Here is a 16,014-nt window from a genome sequence, read left to right as displayed (position 1 = left end):
CTTAGCTGGACCAAGTGCCTGGAGGACGGCTGTAGAGAGACACACAGCAGTCTATTATGTGCTGTTTGGACGATAAAGCTAAAACAATTATATTTAGATATTTTTCAGCATTTTGAGGATTTCTGATAAATATTTTAGTATTTATGTATGTGCTCTGAAATGGCTTTAAAATGTGAATTTTTCAATCAGAGGAACCATCATTTCTACCAAACAGTCATTGGAGTAGTAGCTGGATTTCACCATGGAATAAAAATAAGAGGTAATTCTGACTTTACATCTCACAATTGCGACTTTATAACTGACAATTCTGAGAAATAAAGTAATAATTTGATATATAAAGTCACAACTGCAAGAAATTATGTCGCAATTCCCAAAAATTAGGTCGCAATTGTGAAATATGAAGAGAGGTATGAAGTCGCAATTCGGAGAAATAAAGTTGCAATTGGAAAAAAAATAACGTTGCAATTGTGAGAAATAAATTCAAAATTGTGAGATTAAAAGTCACAATTCGAAGAAAAAAATAAAGTTGCAATTGCGAGATATAAAGTCACAATTCCTAGATATAAGGTCACAATTGAGTGATACGAAGACGCAAAAGAGAGATATGAAGTCGCAATTCCGAGAAATAAAGTTACAGTTGCGAGATCTTAAGTCGGAATTGCGTGATATAAAGTTGCAAGTCCAAAAAAAGAATAAATTCATAATGAGCACAACGGAGAATGATATTTCATAATTCTTATTTATTTGCACAAATACAACAATAAATATGTGATAAAAAGCAATATTTACCTACACAATGTATATTTTTACTAAAGAATTTTAAAGGAATTTTCCAGGTCAGTCGACAGCATTGGTGCCATAATGTTGTCCCTCATTTTCTTATTAATCAGTAAAGGTTAAAATACGCATGTTTCAAAAGTATAGCCACAAGACGTATACAATTTGCATGTTAACATGATTTTAGTAAAATCACGTACATACCTTTTCTGTTTAAAGTTACAGAATATCCAATTTTATAACTTAATTGCCATGACGACATAACACTTTAAACCCTGTAATCCCGGTTATTTAACAAAAAACAATGAATTTAACAACTTTACAGCTCAAATAACACACAACTTTTAACAGAAGAATTCATTTAAGTCATTTTATAAAAATTATAAGCTTCACATTTCTGCCTTTACACCCTCCAAACACTGGCACCAATTGCTTCCATTGTAAGTGCCTCACTGTAACCTAAATGAACTGATCTTACAATTCAACTTTTTGGAGTACACATGCATATAGATGGCCTCCAATTTAACACACATGGACTAAGAGCCATAAACATCCAATTTTTATTTCATGAGGTCTTTAAAACATCTCTTATCAGGGATAGTTCACCCAAAAATGAAAGTTCTTTCATCATTTACTCACCCTCATGCCATCCCAGATGTGTATGACTTTCTTTCTTCTGCAGAACACAAATTGTAATTTTTAGAAGAATATTTCAGCTCTGTAGGTCCATACAATACAAGTGAATGGGTGGCAAAATTTTGACACCCCAAAAATCACATTAAGGCAGCATAAAAGTAATCCATACGACACCAGTGGTTAAATCTATATCTTCAGAAGTGATACGATAGGTGTGGGTGAGAAACAGATCAATATTTAATTCATTTTGATATAAAATGTTTTCCCTGCCCAGTAGGGGGCGATATGTATAAAGAATGTGAATCATCAAAAACACAAGAATATGAAAGTGAAAGTGGAGATTGACTGAGCAGGGAGGAGAATTTATGTTAAAAAAAAACTCACCCACACCTATCAAATCGCTTCAGGAGACATTGATTTAACCACTGGAGTCGTATGGATTACTTTTATGCTGATTTGTGTGATTTCTGGAGATTCAAAATGTTGGCACCCATTCACTTGCATTGTATGGACCAAAAAAGAAATTCTTCTAGAAATCTTCATTTGTGTTCTGTAGAATAAAGAAAGTTATACACACCTGGGATGGCATGATGGTGAGCAAATGATGAGAGAACGTTCATTTTTGGGTGAGCTATTCCTTTAACACTCTCATGCTTTCAAGTAGCGGGATAAGAAAGGTTCCCGAAACTATTTTAGTGGCGCAGCCTTTAGGAAGCTTAATGGCCAATAAAAAGTGCTTAAAAAACATTGTGATAGTCAATCTAATTTTATATTGCCAGCAAAATTATTGCAAATGTATTATGACTATTCGATATTATGCCAGCCCTGTGTGTTGCACAAACAGTGGACAGTCAAACGCTGTTTCTTATTTTTCTAATGCACATTGTCCAGAGGGATTTCCTAGTTTGTTTGTTATATGAGAGACAAATAAATCAGGGACTGTTTTAGTGATTGGTGCCTCAATAGCCTTGTATTTGATTTAATAGGCCTGGTGCAAAATCCAATTAAATGTGATTGTTTAGCTCAACATGAGATGAGAGCATTTCACACAAGACCTTGATATCTCTCTGACAGCCCAGTCGCACGCCCAGCTCTGATGGGAATGAGATACACTCGGTGTAGTGACCAGACATTTGGAAGGAAGAGGAACATCTTTCCCTTTTAATCTGAAGTCTTGCCTGGGCATAATCGAAAGAGTGACAGAGACAGGGCATGCAACACAGCAGACTGAACATGTCAGGAACCCCTCAGAATCAGCCAGCTGTGCAACAACAGAGACTCCAACACAGCCACATGTTAATGAGAGAACGAAGACAGGGAGACTGAGGGGCCAAAAACAATTGGTGGCTTGCAGTGCAAAAATGGGTCTCGCATCTGTTCTGACAGGGTCACGGATAGCAGGGAAAAACAATGCTAAATGAAAATAACAAAATGTAACTTACCATATTCAGGCATAGTTAGGATAGCAACAGGCTTATAAACTTTTACATTTTTGCAAATTGATATTATGTGGCTCCATATTGCAGCAGTTTAGAAGTGAAATGTCCACTGGGTGGTGCTAAAAGAGAGCATTACATTTTCTTCCGAACAGTTAATATTTTTAAGGTTAATGCTATTTCGAGTTTTAAATCAACAAAACCAACCTCCCTTCCATAATCCTAACTGATGGTGTCATAATAACCAAATGTGAAAACTATCGACCATGGTTATGTGGGATAGTGGTGTGCCATGGGATTTTTTTATCATAAAAGGTGTGCCGTGGCTGGGAAACACTGACCTAAACCACAAAGAGTTCATCTGCCAATAAGCGTCCAAAAGAAAACACACAGCAGTATGTAAATTCTGCAATGCAATGCTTCCCGAGACGGCTGGGACCACGTCAAACTTTTATCACACTTAGAAAGGAAGCATAAAGAAAGTTAAGCTAAGTGTAAGTGAGCCGAGCAAAGCTAGCTAGCTAATGTTAGCAATCTGCCTCTTGCTGCATTCCAGTCAACTCAGAAAGTCGGATTTCCCCACTTCTTACTGGGAAAAGTGCAATGGAGCACTTTAAGTCGTAATTACAATTTGGAAAGTCGTGCGGAAATTTGAAACTCTTTTTTCGCCGAGATGCAGGTGCGTGACATCACACAATCTTGTCGGCACCCAGGAAGATATTCAAAATAAGTGATAAACATTCACTTTTATTAAATAATATTGATAAATGAGTCAAACATTACATGCTATTAAAGCTTGTTTAACAAACGTTAGCAGAGTAGCAGGTGTACAAAACAACTCTCTTTTGATAATCGTACACCTGTAGCACAAATGCTAGCGTTGCAGATTGTTTATGAATTGGGTAGTTAGGAGACATCTCTGGTGACAGTCAAACACCTGCTAAGCAAACGGGAGCGTTGCAGTTTTGTTTCCTTTAACGTCATCTTCTGAGCATCTGGCACTGGAATGCCTTTAGTCGGAGATCAGAGATATCAAGTGGAATATCACACATCCGATTTGAATGGAACGCAGCATCTGTACCTAAACTCATCTTCACCCCTCACCCAAAGAGATTTAGCGAGTATTAGCTATACATATTAGCTACCTATGTATTTACTGTTTTTTAGGGCGCTAGTTTCAGTTGCTTGCCAGCTATTTGCCACCTAGCTAGGTGCACAAGCTACCTAATTTAGTTAACATATATTGAGGGATGTAGCTAAGGCAGTGTTAACTTTGTGAGAGATTGAGGGGACAGGGCATGTGGTGACAAATTGTTGTTCCCAAGTTAAATTTTTTGCTTGTGATAAACAATGACGAGACAGGCCACATAAAGCTATGAAGCTAATGTATATAAAGTTACGTTACATCAGCGTTAGCTAATGCCAGCTACGACATAACGCTACACTTGTATGAAAGATTAACATTTTAAATAAGCTGCTTTGCTTATGTTTGGCATTCTTTGTTCTATTTTCTAGATTTAGCTATGTGGTTAGCAAATTGCCACACTTATACAAGGCTTGTTGTTGGTTCAAAAACAACAAAAAACTTACTATAGTGTTTAAGAAAAGACAGAGAAAAGTCAAGAGTTAAGTATTGAATAATTGTTTGATATATTCTGTACTTTGTGATGGTTTCTAGGGGAAGAATCATCCAGAAAACCTGATGCGATGCTTGCACAAAAAAATTTATTGTTTTAGGTGGATGGTAAAACTTGGAAAAGGAGTGCTGAATAAAGATGGTTAAGTTGATTTCAGCTCCTTAGTGTTTGTTTGTATTTGTCTGCTCATAGAAAACAAAGAACAAAAAAAATTCACCTCTGCAGTGCCTTTTGATTATTTTATCAAGACATTTCTTATGGTACCCTGATGCACACACACACACACATATTTATATATGCCAATAAAAGAGGAGAATGAAGAGGAATCTTCATTTGTTTTCTGTGGGTGTTTTTATGATAATGTGGATCTTTCAGATCAATTTGTGGAGTGTCTATGGTTTGCATGTTCTACATTTTATCATAAGTGTGGGACTCACACTGGTCTGGACTTGGTCTTGACTTGGTCTTGCCCTGCCTTGGTCTTGGTCTTGGTCTTGACTTGGTCTCAACCCCTCAAAGTCTTGGTCTTGTCTCGGTCTCGATACACTCTAGTCTTGGTCTTGGTTTAGGTGGTCTTGACTACAACACTGCCCTGTAGCAACCACGTCATTTTGTGGCGCTTCTATGACACTTTCGATTCACATGTCGTCTCGCGTGCTCTTCATGACTCGTACTCTAGTCCTCTGCATCGCATATGTAACGCTCCATCAATTGAGCTACCACGCGATTTGATCGCAAGCTTATAAATGTAGTTGGTTATGTTATGCAGACGATAAAATGTATTGCCTGACAAGTCATGTGCCAGAGAAAAAGTATTTAGATGTCATAAGATAGCACTGTGTGAGGAACAGAGCAAAAAGTAAGGAGGGAATTCACCAAGCATGAATTGCGACCAGTAAATGCGCTATTAATTAGCATGCGCTCTCTGCGCTATTTTAGCGCCCAGTTCACTAAAGGATTTATAAAATCAGCCAAAAGCACAAACATGCCCACAAAATGTGTGAAGAATGCAACATGTACACGCAATTACGCTCTTGCGGGCTGATTCTGACCGCTACATAGAGGAGGATGCAGCAGACCACCGTGATGTGACACACTTTGGCTGAGCAGTATCACTGCACTACTGTGATCCAGACACCTAGATCATCTCCTTAATGTGCTGAAAGTGTGCTTGACTACACAGCATCTGGATATATGACAAGTTATAACGCTCTACTTCTCCATCATTTAATCATTATTTAGATGAATTACTTCTGATCTGATCGATAGAAAATGGACACAAACATCTCTTTTAAACTAAATTTGCTTTACAGCCTGGAACAGTTTGGCGGTAATAGCACAATGTAAATTGTGGCGGGCAATCTTTGTGAATGAAGCGTAATCTACAATGAGCCCAATTTACATAGATACAAGGCGTGTTTGCGTGAAAGGAATGACAATGACTTGATTTAAACACTCAAGACGCAGTGCAATTTCAGCACTGATTGGGCTTGCTAAAATAGATTGCGGGTGGTTAGTGATTAAGACGCAGGTATTTGAGCTGAAATACCACGTGCAAAAATGGTGCAACTGTTAAGTGAATTCCCCTAAGTGTTTATGAATTTATAATCCGCAATTTTACTCGTAATTTGTGTGAAAGTGAATAAAAAGTCTTTTTTTTTTTTTTTTTACCCAATTTGGAATGCCCAATTCCCAATGCGCTTTTAAGTCCTCGTGATCGTGTAGTGATTCGCCTCAATCCGGGTTGCGGAGGACGAATCCCAGCTGCCTCCACGTCTGAGACTGCCAACCCACACATCTTATCACGTGGCTTGTTGAGCACGTTGCCACGGAGACATAGCTCGTGTGGAGGCTTCACGCCACCCACCGCAGCATCTGCGCTCAACTCACCACGCGCCCCACCGAGAACGAACCACATTATAGCGACCACGAGGAGCTTACCCCATGTGACTCTACCCTCCCTAGCAACCAGGCCAATTTGGTTGCTTAGGAGACCTGGCTGGAGTCACTCAGCATGCCATGGGATTTGAACTAGCGAACTCCAGGGGTGGTAGCCAGCGTCTTTTACCACTGAGCTACCCATGCCCCCCATAAAAATTCATTGTTGTTTCAGCGCCTCTAGTGTTCATTTCACCATGAAACTGCTGCGATACGTACAAAAAGCCACGTAACAATAATTTTGCAAAAACTTAGGTACAGTAACAAGGTAGGCAGCATACCAGCGTACATTGTGTGTGATATGTGAATAAGATGCTAGTTTTCCGCTGAAATTCCACATGCTAAACAAGTGCAACTGTGACCAATTCAAACAGCTGCTCGGAGCAAGTTCATTCCAAGATAAACACAGTCAAACAGTCTTTCCTGCTCGTACTGTGTCACATGTGCACAATATGCTGAAAGAACAAGAAATGTATACTAAACTCAACCTGCCTGCCACAACGAAAGACCAACGGAAAGATGTATGAGGTCACAGAGTCAAGCTCTAGACCATTGTTCTGCTTTTTAAAATTAGAATAACTCTAAATACACACGGCGGGACAATGACAGATATTTGTGTGACTCGATACTGTGGTGCTGGCTGCATAGCTAAAAATGTCTCCCTAAAACGACTAAGCCACAAAAAAAGAAAAAATTCTAGAAAACAAACCGTAAAACCATGGCCGTTTTCTGAATGGAATGCTATATAATGTATATATTATATACTACATACTAGGGATGTGCCTCGGTGGTTGACTAATCAGTCGTCCAACAACTTACTAGTCTATTAGTGGGCTCGACTACTAACATTAATATTTTTAGTGGTGGTGTTTTTAATGGGAGATGCAATTCTCAAATCAATTGAGAAAAGCAAATTCTTGGAGAGCGGTTTTTACATGATTATAGACCATTTCAAGGACTATTCGTCGATTTATGGAAGTGATGTCTTTGCTCCATGAACATTTCCTAGTAGTCGTCACACTCATTCAAAACAACAGCGGGTGGCGCTTCATTCATAGTGACTTTAACACGATTATCGTTACTAACGTTACCACGATAAAATGCCATTGTGGACCATGTTGTTTGGTGGTTGGATGCTCCCTGGATGCCTAGAACGGAAATTTAAGTGTTTAGATCTCAGAAAAAGCAACCGCAAACGGCTGGATATGTGCAGTAACAGTTCTATCAGGAAGACTCGCAGACTTGAGTGAAATTTAAGATGACATTTATTTGATGAATGTAAAACAGAAATGTAATGTCTCTCTTTGGCGTAAGCCCCGTCTGGTGGTCTGAAGAAGTTGTACTCTGAACCGTCATATCCTGCCGGAGATAGGAGGCAGGGGCGAGGAGCCTACCCCCATGCAGGACGGGACTCAACTGGTGGTGGTGGGGTGGTGGAGGTTGTCGTGTTAGCACACTGAAACAGCAACGTGATAGATTGTGAGTAGACTTATAAAGCATTGGCTTAAATGTGACTGGCTAGGAGTTACCTAGCTAATGGTGTGATGATGTACAGCTGCTAGTCTTCCCGTTAGAACTACACTGCGCTTACATTTGAGGCACACATCTTATCTCTGGTAGGTGAATGAAATTTATGCCAACTAATTGTAAGTTTGAGAGGTAGAGCTCTAAAAGTGACTATAGATCGCTCCAATTAGAAAAACTGCAATATTGAACCGACAGCAATAACTATTGTGGCAGGACATTTGCTCTCTTTTACTCACAGCCCCATTGTACATTTGCACAAAAAAGCAATGGGCCCTTCAGTCAATTCATTGGCCAGCTAAAAATAACCCTGGATTTCTCAATCATATTCTCCACAAGCTGTAAATATAAAACAAATGACAGGAAAATAGTCCACAGATATAAAAGCCTGCCAAATCATACGTGCACTCTCGGATGTGTTTAAGCATAATTAATCCGGGTCTGTTTGATTTGATTTTTGCTGTTTCTGTGTGTAAACAGTGGAGCTCCCCAGAGGCAAAAGCATGCTGGGTTTGTCCTCCCTGAACCAATGATATTAGCTCTCTCTTTCGTCTGCTCCAGTTTGTGCACTTTCTGTTTCTCGTAGGCATAAATAAGCAAAGGATTTTATCACATGCCATCAGGAAAACATGTTAGGATCCTGCTTAAGTTGGCCTAAATCACTCTAATGTCAATATAATTTCAACATGATCTCAAACATGTCTCATTACATTTTCACAAGACCAATTTATCTGAGATATGCTATCCACATTAATTTTTCAAAATCCAAATGAATTTAGTGCTATACTCTTACTGTATGTCAACAATTGACTCCTTGTCTGTTTGTATGAGTTTTAGAAGAAACGTTGAGACAAAGTTGAAACGTTAATGAAACAATGAACTCCATTAAGTCTTCAGAGCAATGAAAGAGCCAACTCTGAGCCTATAACATTTTCCGTTTTTGTATGCTGTCTCAGCACACAAACTCACAGCTCTGGGTTACATTCATTAATGTCAAGACATTCCAGGTGGAAAAATTATTATATCATTTATTTGCAAATTTATGTGGGGGGAAATGTGCCATTTACAGGTTTAATTACAGTACATTAGTTCGCCTGAAAAACATTTTAGTTTTTGTTTCGTTGCCGAATGCCTAGTAAAAGTTCATTTCATCTGATTAATAATGATAACAGTAATAATGGTAACCGCTGCCCAAAGACATTATACCAAAAAAAAAAAAAAAAAAAAAAACATTACAGCAGCAGTCTGTAGCCAATGCCCATGAGACTATTAATACGAAATGTAATTATTTTTACATTAACTCTAACATGCTACCCAATGAAGAGTGAACGATTATTTAAGAAAACACACAAGTTTGTGTGCTCGAGTCATTTTTTTTTTTTTTTTAAAGATTTCTTCTACAGTTTCATAGTGGCCCCTTGAGCATCTCTGACTTCTAGAAACTGTCAATAATTCAAGACTTTTCTTTTCTTTTCTTCTCTTTTCCTTCCCTTTCCTCTTTTCCTTCCCTTTCCTTTCCTTTCCATCTCTCTTTTCCTATCCTTTCCTTTATTTCTCTCTTTTCCACTCATCTCCTTTCTCTTCCTTTCCATCTCATTTCCCTTTCTCTTTTTCTTTCTTTTTCCTTTTCCTCTCCTTCTCTCTATTACTTTCCTTCTCTTTTCTCTTTCTCTTTCCCTGTTCCTGTTCCTTTTCTTTTTCTACTCATTTCCTTCTCACATTTCCTCTAAATTTATTCTCTCCTTTTCTTTCCATCTCTCTTTTCCTATCCTTTCCTTTGTTTCTCTCTTTTCCACTCCTTTTCATTTCTCTTCCTTTCCCCTGTCATTTTCTTTTCTTTTTTCTTTCTTTTTCTTTTTCCTCTCCTTTTCTTCCTTCTATCAATTTATTTCCCTTCTCTCATTTCTTTTCATTCCTTTTTTCTTTTTCTGTTTACATTTCTTTACTCATTTTGTTTTCTTCCCATCTCTCTTTTCCTTTCCTTTCCATTTCCTTCTCTTTTTCTACTTATTTCATTCTCTCCTTTCCTTTCCTTTCCTTTCCTCACCTTTCCTTCTCTTTTTCCTTTCCTTCCCTTCTCTCTTTTCTTGTTCCCTTTCTTTTTCTAATTTCCTTTCCTTCTGTATTTCCCTTTCTTTCTATCTTTTCCTCTCATTTCATTCTTTCCTTCCCTTCTCTCTTTTCATTTCCCTTTTCTATTCTCTTTTCAATTCCTTTCCTTTTCCCTCTCTCATTTCCTCTCTTTTCCTTCTGTCTTTTCCTTTCTCTTCCTTTCCATTTCATTTCATTTTCTTTTGATCTTTTCCTGTACTTTCATTCTCTCTTTTCCTCTCCTTCTCTTCTCTTCTAAGAAATGCTAAGAAATGTAATTATTGTTACATTAACTCTAACATGCTAACCATCGAAGAATGACTCAAAGAAGTTTTGGTTTTCATGTAATGTTTTGAAAGATTCCTTTTACTGTGTCTTCTTGGTCTCATGAGCATCCCTGGCTTCTAGAAACTGTCAATCATTCACGACTCAGCCCCGCGTTTCAAGCAACTGACAGGCATCTCTTTGCTTTCATCAAGTTTAGATAAACACATTATGTTCTGCGTCGTGATCTGGTCTCTTTGCCCTTTGACCCGGCACTGGCATTCATAAGCCAGTGCATTTAAACAGAAATGAATAAGTATGAAATGAATTAGACAAGAGACAGGAGTGAAGAGCAGAGAGAACAGTGTTCCATCGCTGGGAGACGTGGTTCAATTCAATCAGCAATGAATGGATTGAATAACAGAATATATTCTTCTTTATCTCACAACTATGAAAAGCCTGTGTGTGTAACTGCAAGTCTTCTGATGGTATACGATCGCTTTTTGTGTGGACCAGTTCTATATTTTAAGTCATTATTTTCCAGTCTTTTCCTATGCTGTAGCTTTCAAATCGGGCATGCCACATTCAGTTACAACACATATGAGAACCAATGCCGTAAGGTGTCAACGACGTCAAACTTGGTGCGACGCTACAAAAAGGTGGCATGTTTAAATTAAACTCATTTGAGGGCTGCAGTGGAAGGAAAGATTCTCAGTGGATAACAAATATATGTTTAGTATTTTTTTAAATATCTAAACATGCTTTAAACAAGATACTTTTACTTTAGAATTAGCTTATTTTCAGAGAAATCAAACAACATTTTTTGAGGTTTATGCTTAAAAAGAAAAAAAAAGAAAAAAAACGATTTGTCAGTGTGGAAAGAAAAATCACCTTGTTTTCACCTTTGAATTGAGTTCATTTTTCTTACCCCATTGGTAAATACTTTTCACTTGTTTTAAGCATAAAACCCCCAATTTTGTCAGATTTCTATGCATAATATCTTATTTCATTTTGCTTTTCAAGTAAATCCATCTTGTTTTAAAGGGATAGTTCACCCAAAAAATGAAAATTCTCTCATCATTTACCCTCATGCCATCCCAGATGTGTATGACTTTCCTTCTTCTGCTGAACACAAACAAAGATTTTTAGAAATATATTTCAGCTCTGCAGGTCCTCCAGATATCACATAAAGGAAACATAGAAGTTATCAATAAAACTCCAGTGGTTAAAACCATCTCTTCTGAAGTGATATAATAGGTGTGGGTGAGAAACAGATCCAAATTTAAGTCCTTTTTTAACACTAAATCTCCCCTTTCACTTTCACTTTTACATCTAAAAGTCACACGTGGTGCCTGTTTAGTTTCACTTTCACATGTGAAATATGATTATTATATCACGTCTGAAGATACGGATTAAACCACTGGAGTCTTATGGATTACAATTATGTTTCCTTTATGTGATTTTTGGAGCTACAAATGTCTGATCACCATTCACTTGCATTGTATGGACCTACAGAACTGAGATATTCTTCTAAAAATCTTTATTTGTGTTCAGAAGAATAAAGAAAGTCATACACATGAAAGATTTTCATTCTGAATTTTTCTTGTGACTGGAAAGAAAGCTGATGTCATACAGCGTGTTGAGTTGTTATGTGACATTTTATCTCAATCATTAAAGACATGCATGTGTTCAAACCATGTTAATAAGTCAATTTTAATTAACGGGGCATTTTTGCATCTGGAGCCGCTAAGATGCCAATGAAAATGAAATACTGGGTGCTTGCTATGATAAACAGCACATATATTCGCTCTAATGCCAATGCCGGCTCTTTAACATGATGTAACTGTGAAATATGTTTGTCTGTGTCACTAATGAAGGGGGATTATTTGGAAAGAGTGTGTGGAAGTATCTCTTCAGGCTAGACCATGTGGAAGACTGCTTTCTGTCATTAGTAGTCATTGCTCACAGTCAGCACAAGAGCCCAAGGGCACATCGGCACGTGTTAATTACTTCACTAATGACCCTTTGTGAGAGAATCAAGCTGTGGATGTGGAGCTGTTCCCAAATCTCTCTCCTCCCCTCACACTGCCTCTCCCATCTTCTCCTCTCCACTCCATTCCTTTCCTTTTCTCATTTCCTTGTCCCTTCCCCCTTCCTTTCTTTCTCTCTTTTTCTTTTCACTTTCTTTTCCTTCTCTCATTTCCTTTTTCCTTTCCTTTCGTTTTCTTGTATCTTTTCTTTTCTTCTCTCTTTCACTTTTCTCTTTCCTTCTCTTATTTCCTTTTTCCTTTGCTTTTCTAGTCTCTTTCCTTTTCTCCTCTCTTTCCTTCTCTCTTTTCCTTTTTCCTTTCCTCTCTTTTCCTTTCCCTTTCTTTTCCTTCTCTCATTTCCCTTTCCTTCCCTCTTTCCCTTTTCCCTTTTTCCTTTCCTTTCCTTTCCTTTCCTATCCTATCCTATCCTTTCCTTTCCTCTCCTCTTTATATTTTCCCGTTCACATTTCCTTTCCTTCTCTTTTGCCCTTTTCTCTTTTCCTTCTTTCTTTTCCTTTCCCTTTCTTTTCTTTCTCCATTTCCTTTTTCCCTTACCTTTCCTTCTCTCTTTCCCTTTTTCCTTTCCTTCTCCCATTTCCTTTCCTTTTCTCTTTTCCTTTTCCTTTCTTTCATTCTCTCTTTACCCTTTCCTTTCCTTTTCTCTTTCCCTTTCCCTTTCTTTTCATTCTCTCTTTCCCTTTTCCTTGCTTTTCTCTTTCCCTTTTCCTTTCCTTCTCCCATTTCTCTTTTCCTTTCCTTGTCTCTTTCCCTTTCATTCTCTCTTTCTCCTTCCTTCTCTCTTTCCATTTTCCTTTTCCTTTCCTTCTACCATTTATTTTTTCCCTTTCCTTCTCTCATTTCCTTTTCCCTTACCTTTCCTTCTCTGTTTATCTTTTTCCTTTTCAATTGCTTCTCTCATTTCCTTTCACTTTCATTCTCTCTTTTCATTTTTCTATTCATTTTCCCTTCCTTTTCCTTTCCTTTTTCCTTTCCATCTCTTATTTCCCTTTCCTTTCGTTCTCTCTCTAAATTTCGTTTTCTTCCTTGTTCTCATTTGGTTTGCTTTTGTCTTTTCCTTTTCCCTTATTTACTTGTCTCCCATTTCCTTTCTCGTACTTTTCCTTGTCCTTCTCTATTTTCTTTTTCCTTTCCATTTTTTTCTGTTCAACTGCTCCTTTCCATTCCTTCTCTCTTTTCCCTTTCTGTTCAATTCCTTCTGTCCTATCCTGTATTTTTTCTCTTTTTTTCTTCCCTTTCCTTTTCTTCCCTCCTCTTATGTCCTCAGTAATCAGATCTAATGATCTACGATTTGCAAACAAATCATTCTGGTTACCGGTTCACAAAGCGTTTGTTAAATGCTGGAATTTATGTGAGAAGTTTGTTTGGGAATACAAATGATGTGATGGAACCATAAAAAATGCACATTTTTGACAATATTTTCTTAAAAATACTTTTAACTGGAACAAACAAAATCAAAATTTAAATGAGGTAAATAGCATCAAACTGGAACACATAAATGTACATTAAATACTGCAACAAAAAACGTATTTTTAATCACTAATGGTGATAATTTGACTGTGAGATGAAAAATTATTGTATTTAATTATAAAAACAAAGAGCTAAATTGCCACATGGAGACTTCCTGAAACACTAAAACGATTCAGCGGATCATTGCAATTAATTGTCCAACAGAACTGTTCAAATGAATCAGACTTCCCAAATCTAATCTTTCCTTTGGATCTTTCCTTTACCTCCCAGCACACCAAATCATCTAATTTAATCTCATTTCACCAAGTTTCCATTCAATCAAACACAAATTCTTTTTGTTCACTTTGCGTTTCCTCTCAACAATACACTCCAGAATCCATTTCTTTTGATAGTCTTTTCTGCTATGTAGCTGCCATCACCCAGAAGTTACTCTAGTTGAAACTACAAACACTACTTCACAACATACTGTTTTACTATTCTCCTCTCCTCCATTCCTCGCCTCTTCTTGCAAATACGGCTGCTCTTTTGCAGCCCATAGGCAGACTGAATAATTTTCTAAGGACTATTAGTTCTGAAGAACTACGACACAAACAGGAGATGGCAGTTACAGCTCCCCAGAGACACAATCAGTCTTAGGCCAGATTTAGTGTTAATGCCTCGTTTAACCACATTCACATCTTTATACACACTTTGCAACTCTAGTGGGAACTACTAGCTATTCCCTCATAGACAGATCGATTGATAGACAGACATATTTTCTCTCTGTATGAGCAAAACATCCATATTCTTTGAAAATGCCCCCGTAGGGTCTGTTTACAAGTCTATTACCTGGTAAACTGAACTGTGAAACTCTTCAAATGTAATGGGGCAGGAGAATGTAAAGGAGAATGTTGATATGATGTATTTCATCTGTAATCAAAGCATAAATAATTTGACTGATCATGAAAATCATAGTAAGAGATTATAGACCCATATATCTGTTGTTATTGGTTGTTTAAATTGCATCTCTTGATGTAAAACCAATACAAAGGGGCAAAAGAATTACATAAAGTAGACATGACACATTGCAAATGAAAAATCTTTCAGATTCAGCGTGCAACACAACAAAATTAAACAATTAAAGGAATAATTCACACAAATATCTACATTCTGTCATGATTTACTCAACCTCATACTTTTCTAAACGTGCATGCTTTTTTCAGTGGAACATAAAGAAAAATATTTTCGTAAACGAGATCTTCAACAGAAAGCTCAAAAAATAACGACTTCCATTTTGTTTCCTCACCTTAAGCTACTGTATGGCTTCAGAAGACTTGGAATATAATGCACGAGTCATATGGACTACTTTACAGTGCTTTACTGTGTGTTTTTTTTTTTGTTTTGTTTTTTTTGTCCTTTTTGGAGCTTGACAAACGTTCTTACTACAATACCTTGTTATATGGACAAGAGCTGCGTGAAGGTACTTTAAAACTTCATTTAAGTTCAGTGGCCACTTATGTGTTCAGAACAACATGAAGGTAAGTAAATAATGATGTAATTTTCATTTTTGAAAGCCGAAGAGCACTGTATTTTTCTCGTAACTGAATTTTCCAAAGGTATAATCAGATGCTACAGCAGAAGCCTGATGGGATGCATTAAAGGTGAAGGTGTTTTATTAATAGCATTTTAGTGGAATTCAGTCTGCTTTACAGGACATCTCAGATGCTGGTTTTTGCCCAGGAATCCACGAACTGCCCTGTTGCTAAGTGACAGCTCTAGGGAAACAAGCTCCTTTAAATAGAGGAGGCTTGTTCATCAACGTCATTTTTGAATCCATTGATGAGCGTCTGAAAAAGCTAAGAATATTACTTCGCCATTGTCAGAAAGCTTTAATGGGCCCAGTGCAGCAGTCGCAGTCAATCGAACAATCAAGTGCTATTCAGCCGATACTACAGTCATCAAAACTCAAGTGAAGAAATCAATTTGATATGGTCTGTGATTGTGTCTCTTTTGACATGAGATATGGGCTGCTGGCCTGTTAATTCATGATTCAGCATGGCTGTTTTATGCCACTGTTATATAATGCTGTCACTAATCCTGGATTATTTAAGCAGTGAACAAATGACAGTTTGTGAAGGCGTTAGCATGTGAAGCTGGTGTGCCAATGTAAAGGTAGCCAGCTGGTAGGTAGCAGTGCAGTGTGTAAACCTCACT

At 37.5% G+C, this 16,014-nt stretch overlaps 1 protein-coding gene across 5 annotated transcripts in view; it reads right to left on the bottom strand.

The window, feature by feature from the left end:
- Positions 1-16,014, bottom strand: part of LOC127453115 (raftlin-like) — a 120,873-nt gene that overhangs the window by 71,389 nt on the left and 33,470 nt on the right. The gene's annotated exons all lie outside the window — the stretch shown is intronic.

This window comes from Myxocyprinus asiaticus, chromosome 15, assembly GCF_019703515.2.
Source record: "Myxocyprinus asiaticus isolate MX2 ecotype Aquarium Trade chromosome 15, UBuf_Myxa_2, whole genome shotgun sequence".
In the NCBI taxonomy this organism is placed as follows: Eukaryota; Metazoa; Chordata; class Actinopteri; order Cypriniformes; family Catostomidae; genus Myxocyprinus; species Myxocyprinus asiaticus.
Note: the sequence above shows the minus strand (reverse complement) of the source record. Positions and strands in the feature narration are given on the sequence as shown.